Here is a 14278-nt window from a genome sequence, read left to right as displayed (position 1 = left end):
CAAATGAAGAGTATTCATACAAAGGAATACTAGTGACCAATAAAAATTAATGAATTACTGAAGCACACAATAACATGGATGTCTTTCAAAACCATAATGTTGAATGAATGAAGCCTTACACAAAGAGTGAATATTGTAATATTCTATTTATAAGAAGTTCTTAGAAGAGGAAAACCTAAACCATGGTAGATAAAATCAGAACAGTGTTATCCTCAATGGAGAACAGATAGGAGTTGACTATGAAGTGATATCAAGAATTTTCTGCTGTGATCAAAATGCTCTGTATCATGATAAGAGTTTGAAGTATAGATATTTGTCAAAACTCAGCTAATGTGTAAGGAAGATTTTTGCATTTCATTGTATGTAAATTTTATACGTAAGGAAATATTTTATATGCAAGAAAAAAATGTAAAAATATTTAACTAGTCAGTGATATTCACGCTAAAGTGTTTAGGGAGAAGTATATGATAACTGCAATTCACTCTGAAGTACATCCAAAAAAAGATTGTATTTTGCATGAATAGAGCCAGAGATAAATGGATAGGTAAATAATAAAATAAGAATAGTTAATATTAATTAAGTTAGAATCTAGGTGATGAGTATGTGGGTATTTACTATAAGAGTCTTTCAACTTTTTTATATATTTGAAAATGTTCTTAATCTAATTTTGGTGGAAAAAACCTACTTGGAACCCCCTGCTCAACTACTACAAAGAGCCAGAAACAAAGACGGATTATGAACCTCCTGAAGGCAGGGACCATAGGTGTTCTCTTCACTAGATATCTGACATGTAGCTGGTACTCAAAGAACATAAAGAATATTTGTTGGATGAATAAATAAGTTCATTTTCCTCTACTATTAGGCTAATTCTCAATTAATGTGTTACACTTACTCTGTACTGTACAAATTTTAAAAAGTAATATAATACACTGGTCTCTAGGAGTCCCCGATGTAATAGATCATTTGATAAATGCCTAAAATATATAACAGGATTCAGAAAAAGATATATTTCACAAAGTGAGTATTGGATAACTAAGCTTAACATTCTGGTCTTCATTTGAGGAATTTAGAACCTACACCAAATAGTTCAACAGAAATTAGACAACATGAGTTTGGAAGTAGTTAGTCACCTAAATAAAAGAAGAGCTAAAGGATCAAAGGAGAACCTGATATTACAAACTAAAGAAAGCCCTCTCTACTCTTAGGGATGATGGGATATTAGGAAGGAAGAAGGTAATATTACCTCCAGGATCCTAGGCCGCCCGCTTGTAATCTTAGAGGAAGGTCCACGAAGTAAGAGAGGGAAACACCCAGGCAGCTTCCCATCAGGAGCTGGGACCTCAGAGAATGGGGCTGCCCAAGAGAGATGGAACCATAAAGAAGATGCGGCTACTACTACACTGCATTTGAAGCCAGCAGCCAGGAGGAACAATACCAAGGCTCTTCCTTCCTCTTGTTTTTCATCCCTTTCCAGCGCTTCCTGCCAGTTTCTACAGCTTTGAAAGTGTAATCTGTAAGGGTTATTTCTTTATGGTACATAGAGGGGCAGGGAAATGTTACGAATGGATTTGAGGGAAAACAGTCAAATGATGGGTTCACCTACTACAATACCTTTCATTATTTTACATCTGTATTAACAGTTGTTTAAATGTATAATAACAACATTGATAAAGACATTACAAAAAATGTAAATTGCTTAGCACAATAACTAGCATATTGTGAGTTTAGGGGAAAATGATTATACTTCTCTTTCCCTATTTCTGCCTTGGCCAGAAAGGGGGGAAAGCTACATTCATCACTTTCTCGCAGCATTATTTATTTGTTCATCCCCAATGTAGCAGAGGTACTAATCTGACTAAGCTAAGTTTGACAGGCATTGAACAGCATGTTACATGTTCTATCCCAAACATCATCTTTCTTTTATTAGTTATATCAAAGATACATAAAAAGTATACTGGATTTCTTACTTCCCTGCCACAACAAACCTGGGTAGGTTGTTTATATGTTAGACAGTCTTGCAATTCTCTCCCTTGCGGCTACCTGGGCCTCTTCAGACCCAGCTCTCCTGAGGCACACCTGAGTAAAGAAATTCAGACGTGAAGGTTGGCTTATGATTGAGGAGATGCCTTTTCAGACCCTTATGTAAGCCCTTGTCTTGTTCTTCACTACAACATGTAAAAGAGAGTCTTACATTTGGCATTTTAAGTTGCTTGCACAGTTTTTTAAAATCCTTGCTTGTTTCCCATTTGGCTGGAAATCCTGATGTGTATATTCCTTTAGCCAGAAACCTGGTGTGGAGAGAAAGGAGTGTTTGGCCTTGAATCCCAAACTGTAAGCACTAAGTAGATAGTAGCTGTTTTTGTTGTTGTTGGAAGAGCATGCTATAAGAGGTTTTGAATAGGGAGAGAAAAATGAAGATGATACATGTAATTCTTATCTTTTTCCAAATATCCATGTGATATGTTTACTTTAAATATGTAAAGGGGATATCTTCAACACTCTGATTAAACAAAATAGTTTAGGATGATGATACCTGTTTATTTTTTAAGACTAAAACCTTTCGGTATATCTTGGACTAGGAATGTTTATTTGCTCTGTGATGTTTCCTCTCAAAGAGAAAGAGTGGAGGTTATTTTGAGAAACAAAATTAATGGCAAAGGATACCATAGAAACTGCACATAGCAACAAGGAAAAATGGTGACTGAACAATGCTGAAAAATACAGAAAGATGAAAGGAAAGATCATGAACAAAGAATACTTACATGATGCAATTATCAGAGTGAGGTTATAAATATGAGAAACTAAAACGAAGTGATTAAAAGAAAAATTAAATTTAATTCAGAGTAAAAGGTATAGGTACAGGAAAAACTGCTATCTTCCATCCCCAGTACTGTTAAGATTTCTAGTTTCCCACAAGGTAGGGTGAATTTCTGATAAAATTGTTCAGAGATCTAAGCCATCGCTAAGTCACATTTTACTAGTAAGAAGCTGATCCACTCTCTTTATCTGGCCCCATGTGGCCAAGGGCTCCCAGAGGTTGACCTTGCCAAGCATTATTTTACTTTTCCGTTTCTCCTCTGCACGCAGAACAGATAAATAAATTGAGCCAGGGGTGATTACAACCAACCAAGTTGTTTTACTATCCTCTAAATATTAAAAAATACTTTAGGCAGACCCCAACTCCCTAAAATTGTTTGGATCCTTTTGAATATAAGCGTTTCAATACCCCAGTTCTTTCATTTCTGCTGCTTTATATTTATTCATGCATGCATAACTATTTTTCTGAGTTGGCTTTAAATCAATCTTTTTAATCCTCAAAATCTCTACATCTGATATGAGGGATTAACCAATAACGTATTTATGTCACATCAAAATTACCTTCAAATTGTGGAAAACTAATTTGAAATTAATTCTGTACCATAGCTAGCAGATCTACTCAAGGCACACAGCAAAACTCAAAATGAAATTAAATGTATATTTAAAAGGTATTTTTCTAGATATGGGTTTTAAAAAGTTTAAACTTAGATAAAGCCTTATCTAAGTTGAATGTGTGAGAGATTGTCAAACTGAGTACTGTACTGAAACCAGTTTCTCTTCTTACACACAGAACTAGACTACATTTCCCAGCTTACCTTGCTGTTAGATGTGGTCATGTAACTAAATGCTAGACAATAAGTAGAATGTGGGTGAAATGAGGTGTGTCACTTAGAGTTCTGCCTGTAAAACCCTCCCACATATGATCCACTGAGATTGCTTCTCTTCTAAGATGGCTGGAATGAAGACCAAGCCTATGGCAAACTTGGGAGACTTGTGCTGAAGATATTGTGCTGAAGATATTAAGAGTCACAATATGGAATAAGCTAGAATTCTTATACATACCACTATTTGAAGAATTACCCACTTATCAGGAGCTATCATTCTGGACTTCACATATCATAGCAATAGATATACTTTATGTAACTACTGCCATGTTAGGCTATTGGATTTTGGAGGTTTATTTGTCATCACCGCATTACTTTAATATAATAAAAGTAAAATAAATGAAAATATGTTTTAATAAATTCCCTCCAACATTAAAGTTATCATGCATCTTAAGGGAAAGAGATGTCATTTCAATCCATGTGCTTTTAGGGAGGCCATTCTCCCAAATGTTGTTTATGTATGTCTAGTATCAGATAGTTTGGGGCTACCTTTTCCAGAATAACAAACAGCCTTAGAAAGTACAGATAATATTTCTCTTCAGGGAAGTGGGTAAATGGATTTGCTGTCCAGGAAAATAAAAATAATGTCCCTATCCGAGGTAAGAGTTGGCAATCCTTTTATAAGACTGGTGATACCCAAAACTTGGACTTCTTCAGTTGGGAAACAACCCACTATGTGTGCAGTGTCCAAAAGGGACCGCCTCTTCATCACTCTTGGAGACTGGAGAGCAAGGGGTTCCCAATGAGAACGTGAACCTCAAGCTGCCTGCTTAAACCATGAGTAATAAAGTCCTTTATCTCTGACCTGGGAGTCTCTCTGACCTGCGAGTCTGCCACCATGTATGAAACTGTGACAAGCTAACTTGTTAGCTTGCAAGTAAGATAAAATCTCAGAGCCTTCACAGTTCTTGACAGCCCACTCCGGGGTGTGTGTGTGTGCGTGTGCGTGTGCGTGTGCGTGTGTGTGTGTGTGTGTTTAAGTAAATTTAGGTGCTTTGTGTTGATGTCTACAGAGGCTCAATGACGCTTTTTTGCTTCTTGCTCCTTGTTTACTGCACCAACTGTGCCCTCCTGCTTCTCCTATAAGCAGAACAGATACACTGAGCTGCTGTCAGAGAAGCATGGTTGAAACATTAGAAACAACAATCACATACAATTAATACGAGTGGAAATAAAAAATAATAACGATGATGGTGTTGATGATTATAACTTAGAAGATTGTGTAAATGACGGTCACTTAAAATACTCTTCATATATTAAATCACTGAATACTTATAATACCACTACAAGCAGGTACTACTGTTATCCCCGTGTATACTTGTGTACAGTTGCCTGTAACTAGCTATTCTGGATTTTTGTGGAATTGTATGCAATGGTTGTGGTATAGACTAGTGTCTTAGTCCATTTGGGCTGCTACAACAAAATACCACAGACTGAATGGCTTATAAACAACAGACATTTGTTTCTCATAGTTCTGTAGGCTGAAAGTTCAAGATCCACACACTAGTACAGTTGAGTTCTGGTGACAGCCCTCTTCTGGTTTTATAGCTGGTGCATTTTCTCTGTGATTCTCACATGTTAGAAGGGGGAAGGGATCTCTGTAGAGCCTCTTTTATAAGAGTACTAATTCCATTCATGAGGGCAGAGCCTCCCAAGGTCCCGCCTCTTAATAGTATCACCTTTTGAGGTTAGGATTCAACATATTGATGGGGCGGGGGGACACATTTAGACCAAAGCAGCTAGCCTAGATGCACTGGTCACCAGATGCTGCCACAGGCCAAACATTCAAATGCCATGATGTACTACAGCTGCTAACCAACGTCAGAACTTAGATGTCAACCCAGATGAAGAAAGGAATAAGAAAAGGAAATTTGCATTGATTCTGCTTTTAAACTTTGTAGTTGCCTGAAGTGGCTGAGAAATTACATAATCATAAGGAAAAGATAAATTTCTAAAACTTAAATGTTTGTTTCTGTCATTGTTTCTTTGAAATGAAATCTAGTGATAGATACTGAGTGCAATAATCATAATTTTAATGGTTATGACTAGAATTAGAGTAAAGATAGCAACTTCTTTAGGCTTCTTAAATACCAAGTCTACAGCAGACAGAATGATCAAGAGTATAGATTAAACAGTAAGGAAGAAAGCTTACTTTCTATGTGGCTCTATATAGGAAAGACAAGAGATGTAATTGTTTTAATCAGTTTGCTGTTTTCTCCATATTTTATTGGAAAGATATAGAAATAGAGTACCATGGGATTCCTTTTTACTGAAGTTTTATGTCCATAGATCAGCAAATTCCAGAAGACATAGAGCTTAGTTTTTTCCCTCTGTATATAGCAACTTTTGACTGATGTCCTAGGATCCTCACAAAGTGAGAGGCACACATATTTCCACTGAGGTTGTTTTCTCTCTTTCAACCACCCAAAGTAGGATCAATCATGCAATGATGGCTTCAATCAGAGGGCCCCTGGGACTTCCCCTTAAACACTGTGCTCCATATCTGTGTCTTTTTAAATAAAATATAGAGAAGACTTAAATTGATTAAAACAGTTGCCTCTCTAGTCCCATCCACATTGAGCCACTTAGAAAGTAGGTGTTCTTCTTCTTTACTGATTGATCTGTAGTTCTGGTCCTCCTGTCCCTTGCAGATCTGGTATTCAAGAAGCTTACAGTAGGTTTATCCTTACTCTAATTCTTGGCGTAACAATGGTAAGCCAAATTATTGAGGGTATAATTTACCATTGACTTTGAGCCAAATGATTTCAACTTGATGTATAAAATTCCTTACTAATTAGATTTCAAATTACTGAGCCCACATGAATACAGTTCCCAAAAACGTAGTTCGATCCACCAGTTTATATTAGATTGAAAACTTCTGATTTCCATTTAATATAAATTAATCATGATATGCTGAGATCCACCAGAATTGTTTTAGGAATGATAATGGTACATTAAAAAAAGGATTTATGCTTTCTAAGGGATGAAGGAGAGGATGTTCTTTTCATTGAATTGTTTTATTAAAAAATGAACAACGTTTAAGAACAGAGTGGTCAAGCTTCGACAAAAGAATACATTCAAAGATAATCACAAGCTTACTCGGAGCACTACCTTTTGAGAGTAAATAAGACCTATCATGCAAATTACATTATGAGCACTTGAGAATTTTACACAATTGATTAAATTCTCTCATGTTACTATTGAGAAGGAATGGGAATCCACCAGGCATAAAACCTCTGTGGCTGTGAGTGTGTGTGTGTGTGTGTATGTGTAAGTGTGAATGTTTAGTATGCATCCGTATATCAACTTTAATCAAATAGTTTATCACACTGATTTTCTTGGAATAGTAACTGTTCTATTCAAGCAGCCACTGGGGTGGAGGAAAGAAGGATCCAGCAGATGAGGCTTTACCCATTCCCTTCAATGAGAACAAATGTAGGCTTAACTAGATTATAAAAACACTAAAATTTGCCTTTGAAAAAATATGCCCTGGAGCCCAGAAACGGACCTACATAAATACAGTCAACCAATCTATTTTTAAAAAGCTAAGGCAGTACAACAGAGTAAAGATGGTCTCTTCAACATACAGCACTGGAACAACTGGACATCAACATGCAAAAAAAAAAAAAAAAGACTCTAGATAGACCTTACACTCATCATAAATATTAACACCAAAAGGATCACAGATGTAAATGTAAAATGCAAAACTATATAACTCCTAGAAGATAACAAAGGAGAAAACTTAGATGATTTTGGAGTTTTTAAAGCAGCGGAAATATTCTGAATTATGCTATTATGGGGGATTCATATCATTATACATTTGTCAAAATGCACAGAATGTACAACACCAAGAGTAACTCTATCGATTTCTCCTTTCATGGTCGTTAGCATTTGCCTTATGTATTGAGGTGCCCTATGTTGGGTGCATAAACATTTATACTTGGTATATCTTCTTCTTGGATTGATCCTTTGATCATTATGTGGTGTCCCTCTTTATCTCTTGTAACAGTCTTTATTTTAAAGTTTATTTTATCTGACACAAGTATTGCTACTCCAGCTTTCTTTTCATTTCCATTTGCATGGAATATCTATTTCCATCCCTTCACTTTCAGTCTGTATGTGTCCCTAGGTCTGAAGTGGGTCTCTCGTAGACAGCATATATATGGGTCTTGTTTTTGTATCCATTCAGCCAGTCTGTGTCTTTTGGTTGGGGCATTTAATCCATTTACATTCAAGGTTATTATCGATATGTATGTTCCTATTACCATTTTCTTAATTGTCTTGGGTTTGTTTTTGTGGGTCAACTATGGACTTGGTTAGTAATGATGTGTCAATGTAGGTTCATCAATTGTAAACAGATGTACCACTTTGGTGTGGGATGTCGGTATCGGGGGAAGTTGTATGTGTGTGCAGGCAGGAGGGACAGGAGAACTCTCTATACTTTCTGCTCAAATTTGCTATGAACCTAAAAGTGCTCTAAACTATAAAATCTATTACAAATATATATGCCTTGTAGAAGAGAATGTATGTGGAATAATGTTTTTATAGTTAATCTCTGCAGCAATGGTCATTCAAATCTAATCGTTTGTTCTCTGTACCACCAAAGTATTTGCTCACTTCCAATCTAATTACTAGAATTACAAAGCCCTCAACACTACCTAGACTGTGGTTTTTTGGTTATTTTGCTGGGATGCCTTTTGATTTAGAGCTTAAAAGTCGAAGTTACAGAATGCAACAAGTTTCTTGAATAATGCCATAAATTCTCCAGTAATCTAAAGAGCTGCCAAGGAAAAATTACAACCAAATCACACCAGATTCTAGTCCTCACATTAATCCTTTTATGGTATGATTCAAACAATGCCTTGAGGAAAAAGGGGGAGAGTCAACAGAAAACCTTACAATCAATTTTCATGCAAAAAGAAAAAAAATGGTCTAGGTGGATTTATCCAGAGTCAGATAAAAGAGAAAAAAAATATGTAAGTTCTACAAAAACCTATAGTCAATATATACTTTATTAATAGCCACAGAGGTGATAGAAAGAAAAAAAAGGAATAAACACAGTATGGAAAAAACTGAAAAAACATTCCAGAAGAAGATATATCTTAAGAGACAGAAGTTTTTTAGCAAGTAATAATTTACCTCCTGGAAATTAAAGAGAACATGCAATTCTCAAAACAAGTGATAAAAGATCAAGTATTAATAGCACAGAATGAACTGACAGGACACTTAATGAAGGAAAAAACTTTCATAGAAAATACACAACTACAAAAAAATCAGGAGTTAGAGGATACAACAGTGATATGAAGAGTATAAAAATGTAAAATAGGCAACAAATACAAAGGATACTATTTAGTGCCAGAAATTAGAGTAGTAATGCCTACCTATTGAGTATGAAGGAAAATACTGTGAATTCTGAATTACTTACTCAGGAAGTTGTATTTCATATACAAAGGCATCAGGATGATATATTTAGTATACAGTAATTCAGGAAATATAATTCTTCACTGATATGCTAGATATTTACAAAACGATCCCCAAAAATAGCTCACTTATGAAGAGGATAGTGTTTAAGGGATTTTTGATAGAGTTCCCCAAATTCAAAAACCCACATAATTAATCTAAAGTAAACATGTTCATTCCAATTTTCCTCCCAGTAAAATTTCAAAAATGGGAATGGAACTTCCAACACTGGAGGGAAAGTATGCTACTGACTTCTGTGAGAAGTATCTCTATGCCTAAGAGAGAAGAAGAGAAACTTCCTCGTTTTCACTTAGATATTTTTCTCCTTTTCATCTCGTTATCTTTGGATGTGACTGAGTTTCCTAAAATTTCTCCAGCTACTTGCTCTAGGTCTGAGGTTAAAGGTAACAGTGGTTCTCCATAACACCATTGAGACCAAGTCCATTGCAATGTTCTTAGATCCTGTGTCATCTGTGAACTTCTAATTATGGCATATATATTTCCTAAATTTTTAAGGCAATTTGAGTGGGATTTTTAAAACTTACTTCCAAAAGAAGCATCTTACCATCATATCATACGGTGTGAAAGGACTGATAGAGATAAGCACATTCATTAAAATATAGGCTTAACTAAATAACTGTGATGATTGTATTAAGAAATGAGTAATATAGTTTATTTTCTGAAAAGACAAGTTATATAAATGTAAAACATACTAAATGCTGTTAACTATCTCTGGTGATTGTGATAAAAATCCCAGAATATTTTATTAAGAATGGGGAAGGGAGGTTGAAGAAAGTTTTTATTAGTTCATCAATTTTTTCATCTTCCACATCAGGGAATTAGATTTTTTTTTTCCTGAAGTTAATAAAGTAAGAAAGGCAGGTTTAAGTTGTGACTTAAAGAAAAAAAAAGTTACTTCTGAGTAAATAAAGCAGATTATAACTTCTATGAGGTACTAAACAGACCACATAGCAAAAGACAGAAAGAACAGAGAAAATAAGCAAGTATCAGCAAAATATCAGAGAAGCTGACAGAATTAAGACTGTAAGAGGCAGATGGCTTTGATCTGCCTGCTCCTGCATGGTCTTGGGCAAATCACTTAACCTTTCTGGGCCTCAGTTTCTCATTTGTAAAATGGAAATGATAGTAATAGTAGTTACCATACATTGTAGTGGGGGATTAAAGGATTTAAAACATATAATGATTTGAATGATAATGGCACAAAGTAAGTTTTCAACAAAATTAGCTTTTTTTGTTGTGGTGGTTCTTCACAAAGCAAAAGCAATGATTATGATTTGTTCTTGGATGACAAATCTCAACATTATAAAGCTGCCAATTTTCACTAAAGTCTTCAATATAACTAAATCAAAATCTTTTTTGATTTCATCTTTTACATTTGATAAATCTAAACACATATATGTCTATATATGTATATATATATATGTGTTTGTATGTGTATATCTATATATATCTATATAGATATCTATCTAGATATATATATATATATATATCTGTGCCAAATTGTTTTGATTATTATAGCAATTCTACCCAGTAGAAGAAAAGAAAGCATGGAGAAAATATGGATTTTTTTTTTTCAACAAATGCTATTGGTTAACTGGCTAGCCATTTGGAAAATAAATCTCTTACCTGGATTATAATAATACTGCCTATGTGGTCTCATCTGTTTTCTGATAGGTACAGTTGTATAAGAGAATACGTGTAGTCCACTACCACATATGAAATTTGCTAGAGTTCTTTCAATATCTTTAGGGGAAATTTTAATGGAAAGAGTAGTTTCAGCTAAAATGCTAGCATATTTTAAAATACTCTATTTTTTATAGAATATATTGGAAACAGAAGAGATTCTATCAACAGACTCATTGTGCTTTTAGCACCATCCCTTCTGTGAAACCAGCCAGCTGCCCGTCATCTTCACAGGGGCATGACTGGACAACCGATGCTTTGAGACGCCTGCTGCTCACATCACAGTGAAGATAAAACCTAGCTGATTGTAAACCGTAAGTTTCAGCTGGAATGCTTTCACAAAGATTTTGTTTATGATGGCTCAGCTGAGGTCCTTGCGCTTGTCTGAAGTTTCAACTTCACAGTAGCCTGATGACTGTACTTATCCGCAAACTCACAAGCCAAACTGGAATTTTCTGTCATATGTGGTATAAGCAGTGCAGTTCAGTGGGACCATGAGAGAAGTTAAAGCATATCATTTAATGTAGGATTCAAAAAGTTGGATTGCATAAATCCAAAGAATTAATCAATTCATTTTTTCAAAAAAAAATTTTTTGAGCACCTACTAACTGCCATGAGGCTAAATTGGTTAACAAAACTGAGAAGGCCCTGCCCTCTAGTGGGAGGACAGACAATAAACACGTAAAAGAATAAATGCAAATGATATGAAGCGCTGACTTTTTGATGGCGGTTGCAGTCTTTAATCTTTCAAAATCACATTCTAGAAAAAGAAATCTATTTTTTTCTCTTTTTAAAATACTTGAATATCAATAAATATTCTTTAAATGCTTAATCAACAATACATTATTGGCCATTCAGTATGCTGCACATCTACTGAAAATTTACCAAATAGATGATTGCCAATCAAATATGATGTATCTAGAGGTCTTGTTTCTCTTAAAATACCGAGAAGTTTGCAACACTTACCTTTTCATATCAGGTGGAACTAAGTGAATGCTTAAATTAATAAATAAACCAATGAATTAATTTAGAAAATATTTAATAGATGTTTATTCTCATCTTTGAAAGAATATATCTACCTGTTTGAGTTAGGCCTCTTGTCTTTGTATTTTACATGACAAAGAGAATTTGCATACCTAGAATGACTATTTGAATAAGCCCCATGTTTTGGATGTGTATAGCGTTTGTATCTCAACAGAAAACTTAAAAGGAACAGTTGAGTTCAAAGTGTTTGTGATTCATGTTTAGATTAAATGATGCAATAATTACTTTTACTTGAGGGATATACTTATACAAAATGCAATAAGTTACTTCTATCCAGACAATTTTCCCCAGGTACAAATACAAATGAGTGCACACACTTCCTTTTAACAAACTGAAAACTCTCCCTGTATCAACATTGTCCAGCCTTGAATTTGCATACAGGTGTCATGTATTTGATTCAAGTCATATGAAAAAATTTATATATGATTTATAAATATTCGCTGTGACCACAAATGGCATTATTTTGATGTTTGGTATAAGTATAATTTCCAATAAGTAATTTATAATGCTTATGTTTTTATTTTGAAAAATCATCAAGAGTATTATAAAGCATGAAATGTTATAAAGTTTGAGATTCACAATGACAGAAAAATTTTAAAAGCTATCTTCTAACTTGACATTCATATGGAAATACGAGTTATGTTTCTTTCAAGGGAAATATTAAATTGCATCAGTACCTTTTAAATTCTGCTTCAGATGCCTTTTATCAGTTGGAGTCTATAACTGTGTTTTAGAAGAAAGGTGGAGCATGACTTGGGCAAGAAGCACCAAGCGGAAGCCTACTAGACTTAATTATTCATTCTGAGGGGCGTTTCTTGGCGTACTCAACCTCTTCAACAGCCTAACACGAGAAATAGATATGAAATGATAGGAAAACAATTCTTATCCTTTTTTCCTCATGCAGGGAACAGGGATTCCCTCATTTTCAATCCACTGTTCGTGCACATCACAGCTTGGAGGTTGGGGAGAAGGTTGAGAGAGACTCCAACAAAAAGAAATTCATTTGCGCTATGGAGTACAGATGGTCACTTTGGAATGAAGAAAGAATGAGTTTCTCCTACATACTCTTTTTGGGAACCCCCAGGGATGCTTTGCAGCTCCCAGGCTAACACCCAAGTCACACCACTTACTTCCATTTTCTGATGCCTGGTATTTGTTCATCTGCTTCCCCTTCAGCTGCCACCATCTGCAGCTTTAAGCGTGATTCCTTTTCTCTGGCCTAGTGGGGAAAAGAATGAAATTTTAAACTTTGAACCAACTCTCCTCCTAAAGCCCATAGTTTTTTTGAGGTTATCGTGCACAATAAACTCTCTCTCACGTGCAGGATATAAACATACACAAGCACACACATACAATAGCAATAAAACAAATAATATATTCTTCAGAAATGTTCACAGTCATTAAAAATTGCTTTTTATTATAGGAGGAGGTAGCTCTGCAGGCAAGGACATAGCAGGGCATGGAAATAGCAGCTGTTGGATAGCAAGTCAGAGGATTGTAGACTCACTTCTCCAGAGCTTCCCCTGAGGATGTGAGCAAACTAGATTTAGAGACGTCAGAAACTCACTAATTGTAAACTACTTGTAAAATTACCTTAATGCCTGGTATTGTTAACAGTTTCCTTACATTTAGAGATTTAGATTGATTGAAACATTTTCATTATATCGAGCAATAAATGTCATTTACTGTAAAGTTCTACAAATTTTAGCTATTTCCTTAGGATCTATTCCCAGTTGTGGAATAACTGGCTCAAAGGATTTGATTTGTTTATGTCACTTGATGTTTATGTATTACCAACTATTTTCCAAAAATATTACAGTATTGTGCATGTATACAAGCAAGCCGTGAACATGTCAGTTTACAGCATTCTCACAATAGTGATTATTTTGAAGTAAAGTCATTTCTGTTCACTTGTTGTTAAAGAAAATTAGCAAACACGTCTCCATCCATGACACACACACAAAATCCTAGAATGAATCTAAAGAGAAGTGTAGTTTTACTTCACAGTTTTAAAACAAAGTAAAGAAAAATAGTGTTTGCCTTCTTAAATGCAACATGGTCTAAGTTTAACAAAATAATTCTGATTGAGTAACAATTCATACTTGGTTTCCTTAGCTTTCTATTTCCAGTGTTTTCTATGTTAAATAGTGTGCTCTTTAACAGAAAAGCATGCTATTTATTCTTCAGCAGCAATTAAATAGCTCTTTAATAGATTCCTTGATAGTCACCCATATAGACAGTGTAAAAATTTGTAATTATTTTGCTAATTTATCCTGATATTTCTCTGTGTGCATGGTTTGTTTTTTTACTTTGTTTTGCCTTGTTTTTTTTACAAGCTAGTCCCAGGGCCCTTTTTCCTGGATAAAAAT

General features: G+C 34.9%; 1 long non-coding RNA gene across 2 annotated transcripts in view; it reads right to left on the bottom strand.

Moving 5' to 3' along the window:
* LOC307185975 overlaps positions 1 to 14278 on the bottom strand; it is a 184561-nt gene that overhangs the window by 40176 nt on the left and 130107 nt on the right. For both annotated transcript variants that reach the window (XR_013828220.1, XR_013828221.1), the window contains exon 3: positions 13040 to 13128. This is a non-coding gene — a long non-coding RNA (uncharacterized lncRNA). The remainder of the gene's footprint in view (positions 1 to 13039; positions 13129 to 14278) is intronic.

This window comes from Stenella coeruleoalba (assembly GCF_951394435.1).
Source record: "Stenella coeruleoalba genome assembly, chromosome: 4".
NCBI lineage: Eukaryota > Metazoa > Chordata > Mammalia > Artiodactyla > Delphinidae > Stenella > Stenella coeruleoalba.
This window is presented reverse-complemented; position numbering and strand designations above follow the sequence as displayed.